Source organism: Podarcis vaucheri (genome assembly GCF_965113315.1).
Source record: "Podarcis vaucheri genome assembly, chromosome: 1".
In the NCBI taxonomy this organism is placed as follows: domain Eukaryota; kingdom Metazoa; phylum Chordata; class Lepidosauria; order Squamata; family Lacertidae; genus Podarcis; species Podarcis vaucheri.
In genome coordinates this window covers 60,628,865-60,648,992 of record NC_138759.1, presented here as the reverse complement: position 1 = coordinate 60,648,992, position 20,128 = coordinate 60,628,865, and the positions used below count along the sequence as shown (strand labels likewise).

General features: G+C 44.9%; 1 long non-coding RNA gene across 2 annotated transcripts; it reads left to right on the top strand.

Moving 5' to 3' along the window:
- The first annotated feature begins 340 nt into the window (after positions 1 to 340).
- LOC309520068 lies at positions 341 to 2,709 on the top strand. 2 transcript variants are annotated; one of them, XR_014214141.1, is made up of 2 exons: positions 341 to 455; positions 2,223 to 2,709. It is a non-coding gene; the product is annotated as an uncharacterized lncRNA (long non-coding RNA). The 2 variants fall into 2 exon arrangements; XR_014214142.1 differs by lacking the exon at positions 341 to 455 and adding an exon at positions 1,519 to 1,604.
- Positions 2,710 to 20,128: the final 17,419 nt, after the last annotated feature.

Below are 20,128 nucleotides of genomic sequence, written 5' to 3'. Positions count from 1 at the left end.
CACCCGCCACTTCCAAGCGGAGCTGGGCAGAGGAAGAAGGGCAGAGGGATTTTTTTTAAAAGTCCACTTTTAATAAAAAGAGTGTATTCCACACACACCCTTTGAAAGAAGAGTTAACAGGGCACTTTCCGCCGCGGTTCCCTTTTCTGGTTGCCAAGCGCGCGCCAAGCGCGACCGAGTCCCCAAAGGCGCAGAAGAATGCCCAAGACGCCTGCCTCCGTCTCCCTTCCAACAATGTCATACTTTGTGGAAGTCTGTGGAATTTAAGCTTCGGCTGTTTCCAAGTAACATTGCTTTAGAGTGCGCAAAACACACACACAACAACCACCAAAAAACAAAACAAAACGCTCCATGAAAGGCCAAAACAGTTGTTGCAAGAAAGGAGAGGTTGGAAGCACTGAGAAAACCGAACTTGAGAAAAGTTAGTAAGGGAAACTCTCCGCACAAAAGAGAAGGTATTAAAGGGCTCAGTGGAGACAAAACGAGAATCTGAACGGGACCTTTTAAACTGGGGGAAACCGAGAGCGGGGAACGGGGGGAGGAAGCCCAGACTTTGGGTTAAACTTGCACTCTGAGAACCCAAAAATTCGCTCTAGCAGCTTGGAAGAGCAAGGAGGCAAATTCTCGAGCGATCACCCGGATACATTGGAATGGTATCTTAAAGATACTTTTGGTATCTGGTCGTTTTAGGTTACACAGACGCTTCTTCAAGTGTCAGGCTGACAGCCCAATGGAGGAGCTGTTCTCTGGTTACATATATGCTCCTTGGAGTCATTTTTCTGCCTATATGTATATATAGAATATAGATATATATGCTATTCTGGCAGCACCAGCCCAAAGACGTTTTCCTTGGAAGGGGATCCCTGTTAATTTCAGAGGGTTTTTACTTCCAAGGAAGGACGCTCAAGACGCTGAGAAGAAGAGGAACGTATATTTGGAGAAACTATTCTTTTATTACTATATTTCCATTTACGCGCTTCTAAATTCTAAGATCCGCCAAAACCGGAGCTCGAGCATATTCGAAAAACGACGCAATAACACCATCAGCATCATTACCGGAGGAACCTCCTTTGGTTTCTGGTGGGCAAGCCGGACTGTTTTAATTCTGGAGTGACTTGATAATATATATACTTGATAATATATATATATATTGTGTAACCTTGATCGTGGCGTTCTTGGAGGCCGGATTTTGTATACTCCAGTGCGATCATACATTGCTAGGCTGCCTTTCCTGTGTTGTGATCCTATTATATTATGATTTTAATAAATGAACAAATACACGAGCCTTTCCCCCTCTGTAGAAGTTACCGCCCTGGACTTTCTGAAGCAAGACAAGGGTTGGAGAGGTAAATGATTCAGTAGATGTACAGTTAAGAGAGTGAGCTGTGGACCGCACCAGTGCGCATCCCGGCCTCAGCCTGGAACAGGTGAGGTGGCTTGGATGCGAGCCGCGTGGACGTCAGAATGCCTCCCTACCTTACAGGGCTGTTGTAAGAGCCAAGTGCGCGAACATTCTAACCTCTACAAATTATTTCGCGCGTCGTCTACACAATCAATGGGATTTCATTCTAAAGGGCATTAACGTCCCACTGGAAACAAGAGGCGTATGAGCTCTTTCTTTCATGTTCACCTGGGGGGGGGAGGTGTTTAGGTTTCAAGGGATGGCTACAACGCAGCGTACCTAGAGCAATTCTAGGCTTGTATACGTCCCCCCCCCCGCGCCCACAATACCCTCAATGAGGCTCAGGCTGCAATCCTGAGGCTACCTGTACCTGGCCTGCGAGTAAGCCCAGCTGAACTCAGAGGAGCCCAGCTGAACTCAGAGGAGTACAGTACATAAAAGGAGCCCAGTGGCCATGGGCATAGCCAGGACTGGGGGGCAGAACTGACGTGATTGCTCAGTTAGTTGAATATTTCTATTGTTTTACTTGATGGCGGGGAGCAGCTGCCCCCCCTTGGCTACGCCCGTGCCAGTGGCCCATCTAGCCCCCCAGATGCCCGTGGGAAGCCCGTAAGCAGGAGTTGGGTTCAAGAAGTGTCTCCCCTTTGGTGATTCCCCAGCAACTGGCATTCAGAGGCATGCCACCTTCGAAGAGTAAATTCAGAGAAATTCAATTTTTTATTTGTCTGCCTCAACACCATTCAAGAAAACTGTTGCAATGCAATAATAATGATAATCGATCGTTTTGTACTAATTAAGCAATGGGTATTTTTGCTCCCAGGTAATCTTAGGATGGCTCGGGAGGGAGCCCAGACTCGTCCTTCAGAAGCAACAGGTGGGAGAGTCAGAAGTGTTCTCTGCGATTCTGAAGGAATGAGCGAATGAATGAATGGACAGCCGACGACAGGCCGCTGCGCTGCGCTGCGTGGTGTGAGTGAGTGAGTGAGTCAGCCTTTCTCGCTTCCCGCAGGCTTTCCTCCCTTTCACGCCAGCGAGGTTCCCCGCTGGTCCAGCACAGATGCGAGAGGAGAAAGCGAGTTGCCCAGAGCCAGATGACAGCTCACCTAGGTGCGAAAATCGCCGACCTTCGCTAAATCCCAGCACAAAGCGACCCGCCTCCCACCCCTCACTCAGCCTGACTGCTAGGAGGCTCAGCCTCAGATTTACGTTGTTTTTCTTCATCATTCAGGAACGGTGATTAATACTCTCCAAAATATGCCCATTCCCAAAATTATTGAAGTTAAAAAATTTAAATCTCCCAACGCAGATTATTTCTGTTTCTGCTATGAATTTTGTTCGTATTCTTTATATAGCTTTTTAAAAAGCCGTTTTGTGTACACCCCTTAGACATTCCAAATTTTACGCAGTCTAAAAATACCCGAAATGAATATACAAATAATGTCCATGCACAAAATGATGCACATATATTTAAAATATCTCAACACAGTTTATTTCTGTTGCTTTGATGAATTTTATTTGTTCTTATTTTTTGCATGGTTTTTTTTTTTAAAAAGAAGAAATATGTCTTCTGTTTTGAAATTCTAAATATTAAGAGGTAAACATGGTTTGGTTCTCCTTCATTCCCCTTTAACTCCCTGTTTAAAGTGGTGCCCATGTAATCAGCTGTGTTAAGTGGGGATCCATTAGCATAAGAAGGGACCATGGCCACTAACATGGGCTGCTGTTTCTAAAGAGCCAGTGTGGTCTAGTGGTTAGAGTGTCAGACTAGGACCTGGGTAGACCAGGGTTCCAATCCCCACTTGACCATGAAGTTGACTGGGTCACCTTGGGCCAGTTGCTGCCTCTCAGCCTAACCTGTTGTGGGGATTAAATGAAGAATCAGAGAGCCATGTGTGCCGCTTTAAGCTCCTTGGAGAAAAAGGTGGGATACAAATGCAATGTGTGTGTGTGTGTGTGTGTGTGAGAGAGAGAGAGAGAGAGAGAGAGAATACACACACACACACACACACACACACGAATATGACAACAGGTCTGTCAGTGGTTTTATTGGCTCTGAGGTTGATGCCATCTCCATATGTGGAGAGGCACCCAGTCCTTGGGATGAGCAATAGGAGATGGCTGTGGTTATTGCTTCCTGCCCTTGTGACTTTCAAGGGCAGACCTGGCTTTGGCCAAAGCCTTTGAGTGAGCCCTGGTTGAAAATAAGTCTTGGTCAGAGCTAAAGGGCTAGGGTTTGGGTGGATGGATGGTCCATGTGGAGTTGAGCATGCATTTTTATGAAGTGCAGAACCCTGATCAAATCCTTCATAATGTGAATTCATAATATGAATTAGCTTTGGGAAAGGCAAACTTAAAAGGGGCTTCAGCATGTTACAGAATTTTGTGAATACATATTTGTATACTGCTAGTACTGATAGTGTCCTTGTAAAACAGGAAAACTATAAAATTGCAGCTCCCCATTATATGAACATACTATCATGCGTGTTATACCTTTGTGGTGTAACAGAGTGTTGGACTATGACCTGGGAGACCACTCAGCCATAAAGCTCACTGGGTGACATTGGACTAGTCACTATCTCTCAATCTAACCGACATCATCACCATCACCATCACCATTTTATAATTTGGGGGGCTCACAGCATACTGTATATCAGAATATAATAAAACATCAAACATTTAAAATTCCTGATACGGGACTGCCTTCAGATGTCTTGTAAAGTCAGATAGTTATTTATTTCCTTGACATCTGAAGGGAGGGCGTTTCACAGGGTGGGTGCCACCACCGAGAAGGCCCTCTGCCTGGTCACCTGTAACATCTCTTTTGCGGTGAGGGAACCAGAAGAAGGCCCTTGGAGGAGGACCTCAGTGTCTGGGTTGAACGATGGGGGTGGATATGCTCCTTCAGGTATACTGGGCCAAGGCCGTTTAGGGCTTTAAAGGTCAGCACCAACACTTTGAATTGTGCTCGGAAACGCACTGGGAGCCAATGAAGATCCTTTAGGACCAGTGTTATATGGTCCCGGCAGCCACTCCCAGTCACCAGTCTAGCTGCCGTATTCTGGGTTAGTTGTAGTTTCTGGGTCATCTTCAAAGGTAGCCTCACAGGGTTGTTGTGAGGATAAATTGAGGAGGGGAAAACCATGTACACCAGCTTGAGCTCCTTTGAGGTGGGGCGAGGGAGGTATGGCGGTGGGGGCAGATGTCATAGGCGAAGGGGATCGAGATATGGATATGCTCGTACCCCTTCCAATCTGCGCCCCATCCCGAGGGACGAAGGTAGGGTGAGCAAGGATTACTCACCTCCGTCACTGGTGTTGTGCAATGCCAGGTCTATAGGCAAAAAAACCGCCACCCTGCGAGACTTCTTCACCTCGCAGGGGGTTGACCTGGCTTGTGTGACGGAGACCTGGGTGCGCGAAGGGGAAACTGTTACCTTACGAGAGATGGCGCCCCCGGGTTTCTCCGTCCTCCACCAGTCGCGGACTGTGGGCCGGGGGGGAGGGGTGGCATTATTAATCCGAGAAGACTGTTCTTTCAGGGCTCTACCATCGCCATCGATCCCCGGCATTGAATGTGTTGGCCTAGTGTGGGGCTCCGAGGAGAGCTTGGCTGTCTGGCTGGTGTACCGGCCACCTAGCGCACCAGCAGCCACCCTGTCAGGCCTGCTGGAGGCGGTGGCCGGCTGGGCCTTGGAGTTCCCCAACCTATTGGTACTGGGGGACTTTAACATCCATGCTGATGCCACTCCCTCCTCACAGGCTCTGGACCTGGTGTCTTCCATGGCGACACTAGGGCTCTCCCAGTTTGTTTCGGGCCCCACACATCAAGCAGGCCACACGCTGGATTTGATCTTTGGCGCCGGTATAGATGTGATCATGTCTCCCTCGATGAAGGTGCCATGGTCTGATCACTATGCACTGAAAGCCAGGATTGATTTTCCACCCCCACCCTGCTTAGGTGGCGAGCCAATTTGGGCTCGCCCGCGGAGGCTGATGGACCCTGATAGATTCCGTCAGGCCTTGCGGGACCTTGCTCCCCCTGGCGACTCATTGACTGAGCTTGTTGAGGGCTGGAATATCCAGCTCCTGGCAGCCATCGATGAGATCGCACCTAGGCGCCCTCTGCGACCCCGCAGAAACCGGGCTCCCTGGTTTACCGAGGAGCTTCGGAAAATGAAGCGGGACCTCAGACGGCTAGAGCGAGTATGGCGGGGTGCCCGTGACGGAGCTTCAAGAACATCTTATAGGGTTTTTATGAAAACCTACGAGATGGCAGTGAAGGCCGCTAAGAAGTCCTACTTCTCGGCCTCCATTGCATCCGCTAGCTCTCGCCCGGCGCAATTATTTAGTATAATTAGGTCTTTAACGTCCCTCGAAGGACAGCCAAATTTAAATAACAATTCGGCACACAGCTGCGAGGCATTTGCGAGCTCTTTTGCGGAGAAGGTCCTGTTGCTCCGCCATGACCTCCCTGCCAATTTGGATACAATGAAGGAACTGGAGGCCCCTCGACTGTCCTCGGGTCCAGTATTGGACCACTTTGACCGGATATCCCCAGCTGATGTGGACAGACTCCTCCAAGCTGGAAAGCCCACCACTTGTCCTCTTGACCCGTGCCCGTCCTGGCTGATTAGAGCGTGTCCAGACGAGGTGCGGGCCCCCCTGGGTGATATCATCAATTTGTCCCTTGGCACTGGGATATTCCCAGGGGAACTGAAGGAGGCAGTGGTGCGTCCGCTCTTAAAGAAAACATCATTAGATCCTTTAGATCTATCCAATTACCGCCCGGTTTCGAATCTTCCATTCCTGGGTAAGGTGATTGAGAGAGCGGTTGCTGAACAGCTTGGTAGGTTTCTGGATGAAACATCTGCTCTCGACCCATTCCAGTCCGGCTTCCGCGCTGGTCATGGGACCGAGACGGCTCTGGTCGCCCTAACAGATGATCTCCGCAGGCAGCTGGATCGAGGCGGGTCGGGGCTGCTGATTCTTCTAGACCTGTCAGCAGCCTTTGACATGGTCGATCACGAACTCCTGGACCGCCGCCTTGCCGACGTGGGGATCCAGGGCACAGTCCTTCAATGGCTGCGCTCGTTTCTCTCCGGTCGGGGACAGAGGGTGGCGCTTGGGGGGGAATTGTCATCGCGCCACTCCTTGGTGTGTGGAGTGCCTCAGGGTGCAATTCTCTCCCCGATGCTTTTTAACATCTTTATGCGCCCCCTCGCCCAGCTTGTCCGGAGTTTTGGGCTGGGTTGCCATCAGTATGCCGATGACACCCAACTCTATCTGTTGATGGACGGCCATCCTGACTCGGCCCCAGATACACTGACCAGATGTCTGGAAGCTGTGGCTGGATGGTTACGTGGGAGCCGGTTGAAGTTAAATCCTTCGAAGACAGAGGTCCTCTGGCTGGGACGGAGCGATATGGGATTGAGGGGGCAACTCCCGTCTCTTGCGGGGGTGCAATTAGTGCCAGCATCATCCGTGAAGAGTTTGGGTGTAATCTTCGATACCTCCCTCTCTATGGAGGCGCAGATTACAGCTATAACAAAGGCGGCATTTTTTCATCTCCGCCAGGCTAAGCAGTTGGCTCCTTATCTCTCTCGCCCTGACCTAGCCACTGTGATCCATGCGACGGTCACCTCCAGACTGGATTATTGTAACTCGCTCTACGTGGGGCTGCCCTTGAGACTGACCCAGAAACTCCAGCGGGTGCAGAATGCCGCAGCGAGACTCCTTACGGGGTCTTCGCTGCGAGATCATATCCATCCGGTGCTGTACCAGCTGCACTGGCTCCCGGTGGAGTACAGGATCAGGTTTAAGGTGCTGGTTTTAACCTTTAAAGCCCTATACGGCCTAGGACCCTCGTACCTACGGGACCGCCTCTCCTGGTATGTCCCACAGAGAAATTTACGGTCTGCAAATAAAAACACCCTAAAGATCCCAGGCCTCAGAGAGGTTAGGCTGGCCTCAACTAGAGCCAGGGCCTTCTCGGCCGCGGCTCCAATCTGGTGGAACGCTCTGTCACAAGAGACTAGAGCCCTGCAGGACCTGGCATCCTTCCGCAGGGCCTGCAAGACAGAGCTGTTCCACCAGGCCTTTTGTCAGGGCGCAGCCTGACCCCCTCCTCTGGCAATCTGCACAAAAATTTGCTTGATGGTTGCCATTAATTTGATTTTAATTTGATTTAATTAATGTTATAATGAATGTTTTAGAATGTTGAACTATTTTTATTGTTGTTAGCCGCCCTGAGCCCGGCTTCGGCTGGGGAGGGCGGGATATAAATAAAATTTATTATTATTATTATTATTATTATTATTATTATTATGTGAGATATAAAATGTAATAAACACACACACACACGCATCATGCATAACCCCCATAATTCCCCAAGGGTGTGGGAAGAGACCAAGTATGGTCAACCCATGATGTTCTCTGCACTCCAACTCCCATAATCTGATTGGCTATGTTGGACTAGATAACCCCTGTGGTCCCTTCCAACTATACCATCCTATGATTCTATGAAACCCTGGAGAGGTGTTGCCAGTCAGCACAGACCACTATTCTTCAACTTTGGGGCCTCAGATGTTGTTGGACTACATCTCCCAGCATCTCATCCTGGCTGGGGATGATGGGAGTTGTAGTCCAGTAACATCTGAGGAGCATGTACTGGGGCTATATTGGATTGACTCAGCATAAAGCAGCTTCCTATATCCCTAGAAGTGGCGAGTGTTGATCAGCCAAACACAGATACCAGGCTTCTAGTAAAGACCAGGCCTGAGGTTTTATATTGTTTGCCTGATGTAAGTGCCATGTTGAATATCAGACTGGGAGACTTGAATACACACAGAGCTCCAGGAAGCTTATTAATTATAGCACTTCTTTCCTTTGAAAAGTACAAGGTGGCTAACAACCAGGACAGTATAAAATACAATAAGCAAAAGCAGAAACTGACAGCAGCCCACTATACAAATTTAACCACTGGAGATATGACAGGGCAGTCAGGGAGTCAAGTATGAAAAGCCATAAAAGTTTCTAAGGACCAAAAAACCTTCCTGAAGAGAAAGGTCTTTGCACTACTTTGACAGAGGCCATGGAGGAAATGGCAAGGCAAGTTTCCCTGGGCAGGGAATTTCAGAGGTTCAGTCACAGACATGACACTCTCAATGGCCCTTCCTAAGCTGGGACATGGAAACTGAGAAGTCTCTTAGGTTGCATTCAATATTCCTGGATCCTCTGCACAAACTGTCAAAACTGTGTTAGTCTCTCTTTGGCTGTCTTGGGGCTCTGGAGAATGCCTGTCCTGCCAGTATCTGGTGCTGCCCCTGCTATGGCATCACCTGCAAGAAGAAGACGAGCACCGAAGTCCTCCTTTCCCTTCACAAAGCAGAGAGGTGTTTCCCATACATATTACATACTGTTGTGTGTTTGAGGGATTCCATAGTTGAAGTAGCCAAGCCAGCTCCTTGGTGATGGCTTTAAATGCAGATCTGGTAGTGAGAAGGACCAAGCCAAAGAGGAATGTATGTGTGAGAGAGCTGGGCTTAGAAGCAGGCTGCTGGCAGAAGCCAGACAATGAGAGCCATGGCTGATTTCTGCTTAAATCCAAGGCAGTGGCTATGAGGGAAGCAAGACCTTCTTGGGGTGTTAATGCTGTGAGCCCCTCCATCGTACACTCAGGTTGTATATATGTACCTGTATAAAGAAACCATATATCATAAAGACATCACAGTCTCTGCGGTCCCTCATTCCAAGGAAATTGAACCCTGGGTAAACGCCTGGAACCCCTGGTATCTCACACTGCTCAGAGATTGATGTGCAACAATATTTTGGCATCTCCATCAAAATGTGTGGAAAAGAACTTGGGAGCTTGATGAGCAGAATGAGTATAATTCATAAAAGGGATAAATTATTCTAGAGCTTTGAGCTTACAGGTCTAATCTTTGCTCCATCTAACTACAGTATTCATCACATGCAGACATACAGTGTATCGACTGGGTATACCGTCCGTCTTCGCACAAACAGGCATTTATCTTCAGTGACAATATTTTGAGTTAAGTTATATTGATGATTCACTCCACTGAATGGATGCTAAATTGGCACAATTTGTAAACTCCGAGACTGAAGGAGCGCATTGTCCCAACATCCTTTGATCTGCCTCATTGGGGCGAGCGGGATAAATAGATCAACCTTTCGTTAAGTATATTGTTGGACGGATTCCCCTCCGCCCCATATTTGTATGTAACTAGGTCAGTGAAAACAAATGGGCCCGTTCCTCGGCTTGCGCCTCCTCGCAGGCCCCTCATCGCACCTCTTTTGATGATTATCATATCAGAAGCCAACAAGCAGCAGCAATCAGTGGAAGAGACTCGACTGCCCAAGCTTTCTCACGTTCACGTCTGGCTGATTCTCTATGTCGGAGGGGTGTGTGTGTGGCTGGGAGAGAGGAGAACCAGCTGGAATGCAGACCAGTATTGGGGGGCCCAGTGGCCAGCGAGTGTCTCTGGGAGACTCCTCACCAGCTAGGCCTCAGGAGGCCGCGCCACCTACGAAATGCGCAGGCACATTGAGGCACAGGCTGACAATCTGAGTCGATGGACACACAAACTCTCTTTCTTCCTCCCTTTCATGCTACTGCCCTATTTGATCTCTGTGCTTCTTTGTTGCCTGCCGTTGTTCACGCCTTGCCCTGATCAAAAACGTCTTCCTTCAGATGAGAGTGCGCTGGAATATGTCGGCCAGAGGCAATGGAGTATGGCAAGAGCCAGCCACAATGGGGCATTGAGCAAACAGGCAGCAGTAAGGTGGACAAAATGTGTTCAAAGATACACAAAGCCTTAATGGGACTTTCTCTCCCGCCTCCCCTCATCACTTTTTTTTAAAAAAAATTGTAATGCATATAGACAATCTGAACAGCTATTACCTCATTCTCTGCATTAGTGAAACTGAAGTTGTGCTTCTGGAAATGACATCGGTTATCAACGCTGTGGAAGACTGGTCTGCCTCAATGGATTTCAAAGCCTTGCCCACAAGTCTAGTGGCTTTTGAAAACATTTTCAGTCTTATTAGGGAGGATGCTACTCTAACGTTCTTCTGCCTATGTTAGGTGCAAAGGACTGTGGGAGGTGACTTTCAAGCAATCTTAGATACAGTGGTACCTCGGTTTTCAAACATAATCCGTTCCAGAAGACCATTTGAGTTCTGAAACGTTTGAAAACCAAAAACTCAAAAGCTGACAGCTAGGCCTCAGGATCTTGCAATCAGCGGAAGCTGCATTTCCCGTTCGACTTCCGAGATGTGTTTGAAAACCGAAGCATTTACTTCCAGGTTTATGGCATTCAAAAACTGAAATGTTCATCAATGGAGACGTTCGAAAACTGAGGTACCACTATATTATTAATGATGCCAAAGCTTTTGAAAATATTTACAAGTATTAGTAGGGAGGATGCTACTCTAATATTCTTCTGCCTATGTGAGGTGCAAAGGATTGTGGGAGGTGACTTTCAAGCAATCTTAAATATTATTAATGATGCCAAAGCAAGTTAAAGTAAATATTATTAATGAGGCCAAAGTAAGGCACAGCCAAGCAACACAGGTTTGAAGTACAGGACCATGGTGGAGCCTAATCCTAAGTGTGCACACTCAAAAATAAGTCCTATTGACTTAGAAAGAATACACAGGGTCACTTGAAACCATACCGTTTGATTGAAGTGACTCTCACTGAGTTCAGTGGGGCTTACTCCCAGGTAAGTCCACAAGGTTGAATCTGAAGTCAGGAAAGTCAGCTGATGTGACCATCCTGGGGTTCTCTGTCCATGCAGTCTCTAGATCTCTCATCTATGTTCATCCAACTTTCAGTGTGAACTATGTTCAAAATATTGTTTTAAATAAATTGTTGGTGTGGGCACTGGCCTAAGTACATGAGGGGGGGGTAGAAATGAAGGGTTTCCACAGTGAGCTTTTCATTAGATCAATTTGAACATATTTACTAAATTGCTATCAGTCAATCTACTCCAAAGAGGGAGGTTGTGAAAAGATACAGAATTGTTTAGGCAAGGAATAGAATGGCAGAGCAACATGGAGAGGCCAGCTAACCTGCAAACATTCTCTGTGTTAAGTGGTCTGTGTTTGTCCTTGTTTTGTGGCTACTTTTGTGTATTCTATATTGTTATTGTCAAAACACCTTCCAGCCTACGTTTCTGTTGTAAGAAGTACTGTAGTTAAGAAAACTAAAAGCCTTTTAATTAAAAATGTGTTTATGTTTTTGGATTCTGTTGTGTGTATGTATGTATGTATACACACACACACACGCCGCCACCAATTTATAGCTTATTGTATAGTAAAAACAAAAATAGTGAGTTCCCAATGATGGCCAAAGAAAAGGCAACAGATCTCAATCAACTCTTGATCTTCAAATAGGAAGTGCAGTGGTTCCTACTTTTCTTGACCTTGAAAGAAGGGTCAGATTTCTCCTATTCTGGAATCTCTAAAGATTCAGTAAAGAGGCTCCTACTATTTTTGTTTTTGAAAAAGTAAGCAAAGTGATGGGTACTATTGGTGCACATTTATGTGAATGTACTCTTCTACTATTCCTAAAGCACTTCAGGAAATTTTGCTGGGCAATATGAATTAAGGCTTTTGAATTATTTGTTGGTTGGTTTTGGCCTGAAAAAGTGGCCTGTGATGTTTTAAAGTTTGTTCCTCTTCATTATGGGCACAGTCCTCTGGGGTGGTCCATTCAAACGGATGCTCTTGGTTTTCCTTGCACGATTTCTAGACAATTCCAGTGCTTCAACAGGCAAACTTTCCCAGTGGATTGTTCTCTCAGTCAGTTTGGTTCTCTGAAAACAAAATGCTCTTCAGATCTCGTTTGTTATTGTTTTGTTAAATGGGGTGGGTGTGGATTGGTCTTCCAGACCTGCATTTTATGACATATACACACTGTCAGAGGTGTTGTTAGGGCGAACGAGAATGAACCCCACATCTTTTTCCAACTAGAGAGCAGGATCTGGGTTACTGGGTAGGATAGCAATTTGGAAAAATAAACTGAGGTGACTACAGATTACTTGGAGATTAATAAATGGAAGTAATCAAAGGGGAATTGAATTGATTTGGAGCAGGATCTGTTGGGAAATTAATGAGGTTAAGCCATTCATTAATTCATTCATTCATTCAATTTCTTACCCACTCTTCACCATAAAGTCCCAGGGTGGGTTAGCAGCAATTTAAAAACACAATATTAAAAACAAATTAAAGCAAATTACAGTTGTAAGATTAGGGCAAGTTTTAAAATATCTATATCTCAAGTGTCAAAGGCCAGGGTAAAGAGACATGAGTTCAGCACAGAATGGTAACTACATAATGAAGGTGCCAGACTTTGTGGGGAGGGAATTCCACAATTTAGGGGCCACCACAGAGAATGCCCTCTCCCGGGCCTTCGTTTTGAACTATTGGGGGTGATAAAATTACCATAAGGGTGCTCTTTGCTGATCTTAACACCCAAGAGGGTCTGATGAGAAGGAGGCATTCTTTCAGATATTCAGGGCTAACGTCATTTAGGCCTTTAAACCTAAAGCACCTTGAATTGGGTCCAAAAACGAACTGTCAATCAGTGCAACAGCTTTAAAACAGGGATAATATGAGTTCTAAGCAACTCCAGCCAAGAATCTGGTTCTGCATTTTAGTCCTTTGGAAGTTTCCAAGTCATCTTAGAGTGCACTGCAATAGTTCAGTATGGAAGTTGCCAATACTGTGGCTAATGAATTAAAGAGGAACTGATTTAGGATAAGATACAAAGTAAATGAAGAATTTATCTTGTGTGATTTGGATGGGAAATTAATTGGTTCTCACTTTCTTTGGCATTTAAGTTATAAATGTATGTTTGTGCACATTTGGGTCTATGGGTCTACACCCCAAATCTTTTATGTATCTAGCAATGCACCATGTCTATGAACAAGGAAATGTTTCATAAAATGATAGTCTGGTGGACAGATTTTGCCCCTTCCTTGGTTTTTGTGGTGTGTTCTGTTCAACAACTCTTTGCAATAGCTCATTACCATATTCCATTAAAAACGTGCTAGCTCCTTTTATCATTGTCACTGATCCTTCTTTAATTTCTCATGCTTATACTGTTTGTGTTTCGTTCTTTTTGAAATTAATGAATGAAAATATGCATTCTGCTTTCTTGCCAGCCTATAAAATGTATTTCTTTCCTGATCTTTTACAAGAAAGAAAAATAATGTTGCTGTTATTGTTGTGGGAAACAGTAATAAAAGTTAGCTTGCTGAGTTTTCTTTTTATTATTACTTTTAATATTTCATGAATTGACCTTACAGTACAGCATCAATTCCTTATAGAAGTGGCATTCTCCACATGGGGTGACCTCTGTTTTATGATTCATCTTCATATACTTACGCAGCAACCTCATTGTTGTAAGCAAATGACGCGTCTTGCTGAGTTTTAAAAAACCTTCACCATATACCGTAGCTTAACATAAAATCTGTCTCTACACATACAGAGATAACCATGGAAATCATAACCATCTTGAACAGTACCAATATCTAAATATAGATATAGATTTTCCAGCTGACATTTCTTGCCACAGCTATGAATGAAATGAAACTATCTTTCATTTCAATTTATCCACCCATCCACCCATCCATTTTCTAGTGGTCTCAGAGGATTAGCCATCAATATGATCTAGGACTAAAACAAAAAGACACAATGTAATACAGAGATGGCCAACTGCTGGGTTCTCAGGGGCTCTATTTTCCAGATAGTGGTCCCAGAAGTCTATTCATTCATTCATTCATTCATTCATTCATTCATTCATTCATTTTTGCATTTCACAAATTGTTTATACAGCTTAAGCAATATCTCTGTCTCTATCAGGGTCTCTATCTCTAGCTACAATATATCTATATCTATATATCTATGCTGTTTACATAAAATGGTATAATACATTCATTGAAGTCAGCAATAAAAACAGTGGGCATAATACAATTATCAACATATACATAAAATCGACAATTTTATTAAAACACCACCACCAACAAATGTGCATAACATTTCATGCATGGATAGGGTTGCCTAAAGAAAAAAGTTTTTAGTAGATGTTTAAAACAATACAAGGGGTGGGCCAGCCTATTATTAAAAGGCAGGAACTTTAAACTGCAACACAAGCTGACCCTACATAATTCAGTGCTGGATCTTGCCCATCAGGCAATAGCCCAAAGGGTTGACAGATCCAAGGCCACTCGCACTGCAGTAAAACCTAGGAACCATGGCTGCTGTGTGTGGAGCAAAGGCAGGAGAACGCTGATCAAGATTTCATGTTGATCATGCCTTGCTCCCCAGGGCTTTGCCCATTCTCAGAGCATCTGATACAATTGTAATATACAGGTCTTGGAGCAGCAGATGATCTGAAGACATCCCCGTATAGGGAAGGTGTTATGTACTGAGCTTGGATCCTAGAACAACAGGCAAGTAAGATCCTAGAAGCCAGCATCCTGATTGGTCTGCAGGAGCCACCCAATCTGGCTCCAGGAGGAAATGAATCAGCAACCTGATTGGCCCACAGCAGCAGCCCAATCAGGCTCCAGGAGGGGAGTTGAATCAGCCAATCACGCGGGAGCCATTGTGTAAATAATGTATATATAGCCAGAGGTTTTTGGGAAGACTCACTCCCTGTTTTCCATGAGCTGAAATAAAGAGCATGAAATCGACACTCGACTCCCAGTATATTTCAGAAGTTTTTAATGTTTTGTTGTGTTTTTAATATTCTGTTGGGAGCCGCCCAAAGTGGCTGGGGCAACCCAGTCAGATGTGTGGCATATAAATAATAAAATTCTTACTGTTGTTGTTGTTTGCATCACCTTAGCCTTTAACCCTTCCTCCTCTGATGCAAATCCTGAGGGAGCTGCCAGGGCCTTATTGCACGTGGCTGCAGTGTAATGTGCAATTTGCCCCTGAGCCAGTGAGTGTTACATGTGAACCTGTGGACATGTGAGCCTTAGTCTGGGCAAATCTCTGCGCACAATTCTTTATGGAAGGATAGGAACAAAATCACTGTCTAATGCTGCAAATTATGCTTTAATGAAGCAAAACTTCCCTGCCTAGGGAATTCAGACAGTGACTGCGCAGTCACTGCTGTGCTATTTCCCGAATGCTATATACAGGCACAAAATATTCCACTCAGAGACATGGCCAGAAAAAGCACTTCAAGGCCCAAAGTCTCATCAGAGTCTTAAATAACTTAAATGTACCACTCCCTCTACCTCCCAGAAAACAAACAAAGTGGTAACCCGGTTTGTTGAAAAAGAACAGATTACATGGGATTTATTTAGCTATACAGTGGTACCTTGGGTTAAGAACTTCATTTGTTCTGGAGGTCTGTTCGTAACCTGAAACTGTTCTTAACCTGAGGTACCACTTTAGCTAATGGGGCCTCCTGCTGCTGCTGTGCCGCCACACGATTTCTGTTCTCATCTTGAAGCAAAGGTCTTAACCTGAGGTACTATTTCTGGGTTAGCGGAGTCTGTAACCTGAAGCGTCTGCAGCCCGAGGTACCACTGTATCAAGATTGAAGCAAAGGACAGAGTTTTGTTTTGGAAGGTGGTGAACATTCTTGGCGGGGGGAGGGGGATATTGTACTGAGTGGTCGTATAATCACATGCAACCAAGCATGGAACTTCAGGCGATATAAAGTTGGACGACTTAAGATCTTGATGATACTACAGACTGTTAAATAAAAGGTAGCTTCCAAATTGCAACTTTTATTGTTTAGGAGAGGGGTGGGGAAGCTTTTTTTCAGCTCAATGACCACAAATGGGGTACAGGGTCAGAGGCAAACCCATCAGGCTATTTTCTTTATCTAATACTAAGGATGGGGAGTTCCCAGTTTTCAGTATCTGTGCCATTGGGAGCTTTCTTTCTAAAGCTATCTGCCCCCTTTTTTGGGGGGGGTCATGAGCAGTGCCAGATTTAGGGCAGTGTGGGTGGCTCCCCCCAAAGGGTGCTGAGCTGAGGGGATGCAAAATTGAGAAAACCCATAATTCAAAAGATCCATTCGGGGCATCAGGTTGTGGGTTCGAGCCCCATGTTGGGCAAAAGATTCCTGCATTGCAGGGAGTTGGACTAGATGACCCTTGTGGTCCCTTCTAACTCTAAAATTCTACGAAATAAATACCAGTTTTTTTAAAAAAAAATGGGCCTTGCTCAGTGTGCTCTATTACCAAAGATAACAAAGTCCTCCCCTGTCATGGCTAGGGAAGAATGGTCAAACCTCCCCTTCACATTATTATTATTATTATTATTATTATTATTATTATTATTATTAAATAATAATAGCATTATTATTAAAAAAACACAAAACAACACCCTAAAATAGTCATTGACTATACAGTATCAATTAAAGTACCATCTAGTTTACCCTCAATTCCAGCCCAGAATCATACAGTCAGGTAAGCCTTCCAGAATCATTTGATTTGGTTTCACAGCTACCCCATACAGCAGATCTTTATTGTATCTTCTTACAATAAAGATCAGCTGTATGGGGTAGCTGTGAAACCAAATTAAATGATTCTGGAAGGCTTACCTGACTGTATGATTCTGGGTGCTCCATCCTGAACTTGCTATCTGCATCTTATTCCAAGCTCCATTGATTCAGGTTTGTCAAAGTTTCAGGTTTCCTCTGAAGAAAGATGAGCTGCGTAGAGCACATTAAGAATGTGATTTGATTCAATGCATCTACACAGGGGGAGGCACTTAGAAAAGGGCAAAATTATTATTACAGCATTGGACATTTCTACAGTTTCCATGACCTTTGGGCTGGGGAGGGGTTGAGCCAGCGTTATGAAAACAACAGCTTTGTTCTGATTTCAATGACCACATTTCCCCACAGATTGCTGATAATAATTCTGAAAAGAGCAGTCCATTCTTGAAGGTGCAGATCTTTCCGAAAGTTTAAGTAATGTTGGTGCCATCTATAGGAGAAAAGGAAACACTGGGTAAGCTGCTCCCTAATGTCATGGGATAAGCGGGCAGGCCATCTTATTCTGGGGTGGGGTGGAGAAGGAAGGAAACTATTTCAGCTTCCTAGAAATCACAGGGTGCATTTCAACAGCAAAATAAACCTGGATAAGTCTGAAAGTAGGTGTATCAACAGCTGCAGTAGGCTACCTACTTTTCCTTTGCCATTCCGGAAAAAAAAGGTGCAGACACAATTATGATCATTTCCAGGGATTGTAGCAGTAGTGCACTTGGGACAGGGCCTCACTAAGCAGGGCAGTCCCAAAACTCAGCAGGACAAGCTTATCACATTTTGAAGTGAGTGAAGTAATGCACACAACCACCTAAATAACAGGCTCCCATTGAGACCCTTTAGTCCAGAATCAAAAATTACCTAAGTGCACTGTGGGATTGTAAGGAAGGTAAGGGCACTGATGGGCAGCAGCCAAGCATGAACAAGGTGCAGATTCTTGTATATCGTCCCTTTTAAGACATGGAGTAGAGCATGCTATTGCTGAGAAAACACGGAGTTGAAACCATGAACAATTGGAATCAAAGTTTCATAAACTTGATCAGTTCTGTATTTAGGGCAGCTGTCTACCAGCTTCACCTGGTACACCAGCTGAGACCCTACCTGCCCATGTATTGTCTCGCCAGAGTGGTGCATGCTCTGGTTATCTCCTGCTTGAACTACTGCAACACGCTCTACGCAGGGCTACCTTTGAAAGTGACCCGGAAACTACAATTTTTTTTTAATAATAATAATTTTTATTAAGTTTTCCATTTAACAATCCAATCATATCACCTTAATTATTCCAAATTACATCAATACAAATCATAAAGTCCAAATATTTTGCCAAATTATAAATTTTTGTTCGGGGTTCCCATGCTTCGAGTTCAGTAGACCTGGAAACTACAATTAATCCAGAATGCGGCAGCTAGACTGGTGACTGGGAGCGGCCACCGAGACCACATAACATTTGAGATCTACATTTGCTCCCAGTACGTTTCCAAGCACAATTCAAAGTGTTGGTGCTGACCTTTAAAGTCCTAAATGGCCTTGGCCCAGTATACCTGAAGGAGCGTCTCCACCTCCATCATTCAGCCCGGACACAGAGGTCCAGCGCCAATCTTGTCATCCGGAGGAGCTCTGGCTGCCTATAGTCCCACACACCTTTACCTGGGAGTAAGGCCCACTGAACTTAGTGTGGCTTTCTTCTGAGTAAACAGTCATTTACTAGATGCAAGACAGCAGCACCAGGTGACCCTACATCCCTTGGCAACATCTGAAGGCCCTGATCCGCTAGGTGCAGGGGTGGATTGCACCCTGCACCTGGCAGAGTCAGGCCCAGGCTGCTACCGGGTCCAGCACTGGCAGCAGCAACAAGCAGCTCTGGCTTCCCGGTTGGGAAACACTGCATTAGACTACACATATTCCAGCACTGACAACAAGGCCTCTTATTCCTGATTTTTCAGTACCTAACGTTTCTTAATGAACTGAAGTCAAGATTCACTGCTGTGTTTGCTTTTTAAATAATAATAATGAATAAATAAATAATCACTGGTGCTATAAATTATGAAGCTAAGAACCTGAATCCAAAGACCTAAATACTGTAAAAAGAAAGAGGGAGAAACCTTCTTTGGAAGGTTTCCCCTTTTTAATCTAAATTTAAAGAGATGCATAAATGCTGAATACATCCCAGTAAATGTTTCCAAGCACAATTCAAAGTCTTGGTGCTAATCTTTAAAGCCCTAAATGGCTTCGGCTCAGTATACCTGAAGGAGAGTCTCCTCCCCCATCGCTCAGCCCAGACACTGAGGTCCATCTCCTAGAGTCTTCTGCTGGTTCCCTCACTGCGAGAAGTGAACTTACAGGGAACCAGACAGAGGGCCTTCTCGGTAGTGGTGCCCGCCCTGTGGAACGCCCTTCAGATGTCAAGGAGATAAAGAATTACACAACTTTTAGAAGACATCTGAAGGCAGTCCTGTATCAGGAGGCTTTTAATGCTTTGTGTTTTTATGTGGTTTTTATGTTTTTATTATGCTTTTAGATATCCTGTAAGCCGCTCAGAGTGGCTGGAGAAACCCAGCCAGATGAGCGTGGTATAAATATTATTATTATTATTACAGCCGTGATGCAATCAGCCTCTAAAGGATATGGGTTTGGGAGGGGTTTTCCTCTTTTTTGCAAGTCTAAATCCTCACAAAATAACAGAATTAGGTGAAGGGGAGAATTGTACCCGATGTCACCAATGACATCACAAGCACTATCAAATTGGTGCCTGTGACATCAGAGCTACCTAATCAGTCCACATGACACTTTTTCTGAGGGTACTCAGAACCGTACCGGCACTTTATTATTATTATTATTTTGCAAATGTTAAAAGTGTTCACTTACTGTAACAACTACATGGTGAGAACCAACACCCTTTTTTCTATTTTTAAAAAGGACTGGTTATTTTTATTTTTACTGCTATCTAATTTCTTACCATCCCTTTACCATAAGGTCCCGAGGCAGGTTTCAAAAAATATATATCAAAAATCAATTCAAACATGTTTCAGATTGATTTCAATTTTTTGGATACACTGCACAAGAAAGGCAAGCCTGGTGGATAATTATTTGTGAAAAATAACATGCTATACAAAGTTCCATGGTTATGGATTTGTTTTGTTCAGACTTTCATGCCTTACCCCATGGTTGAGGATCCATTCTCTCTCCCTG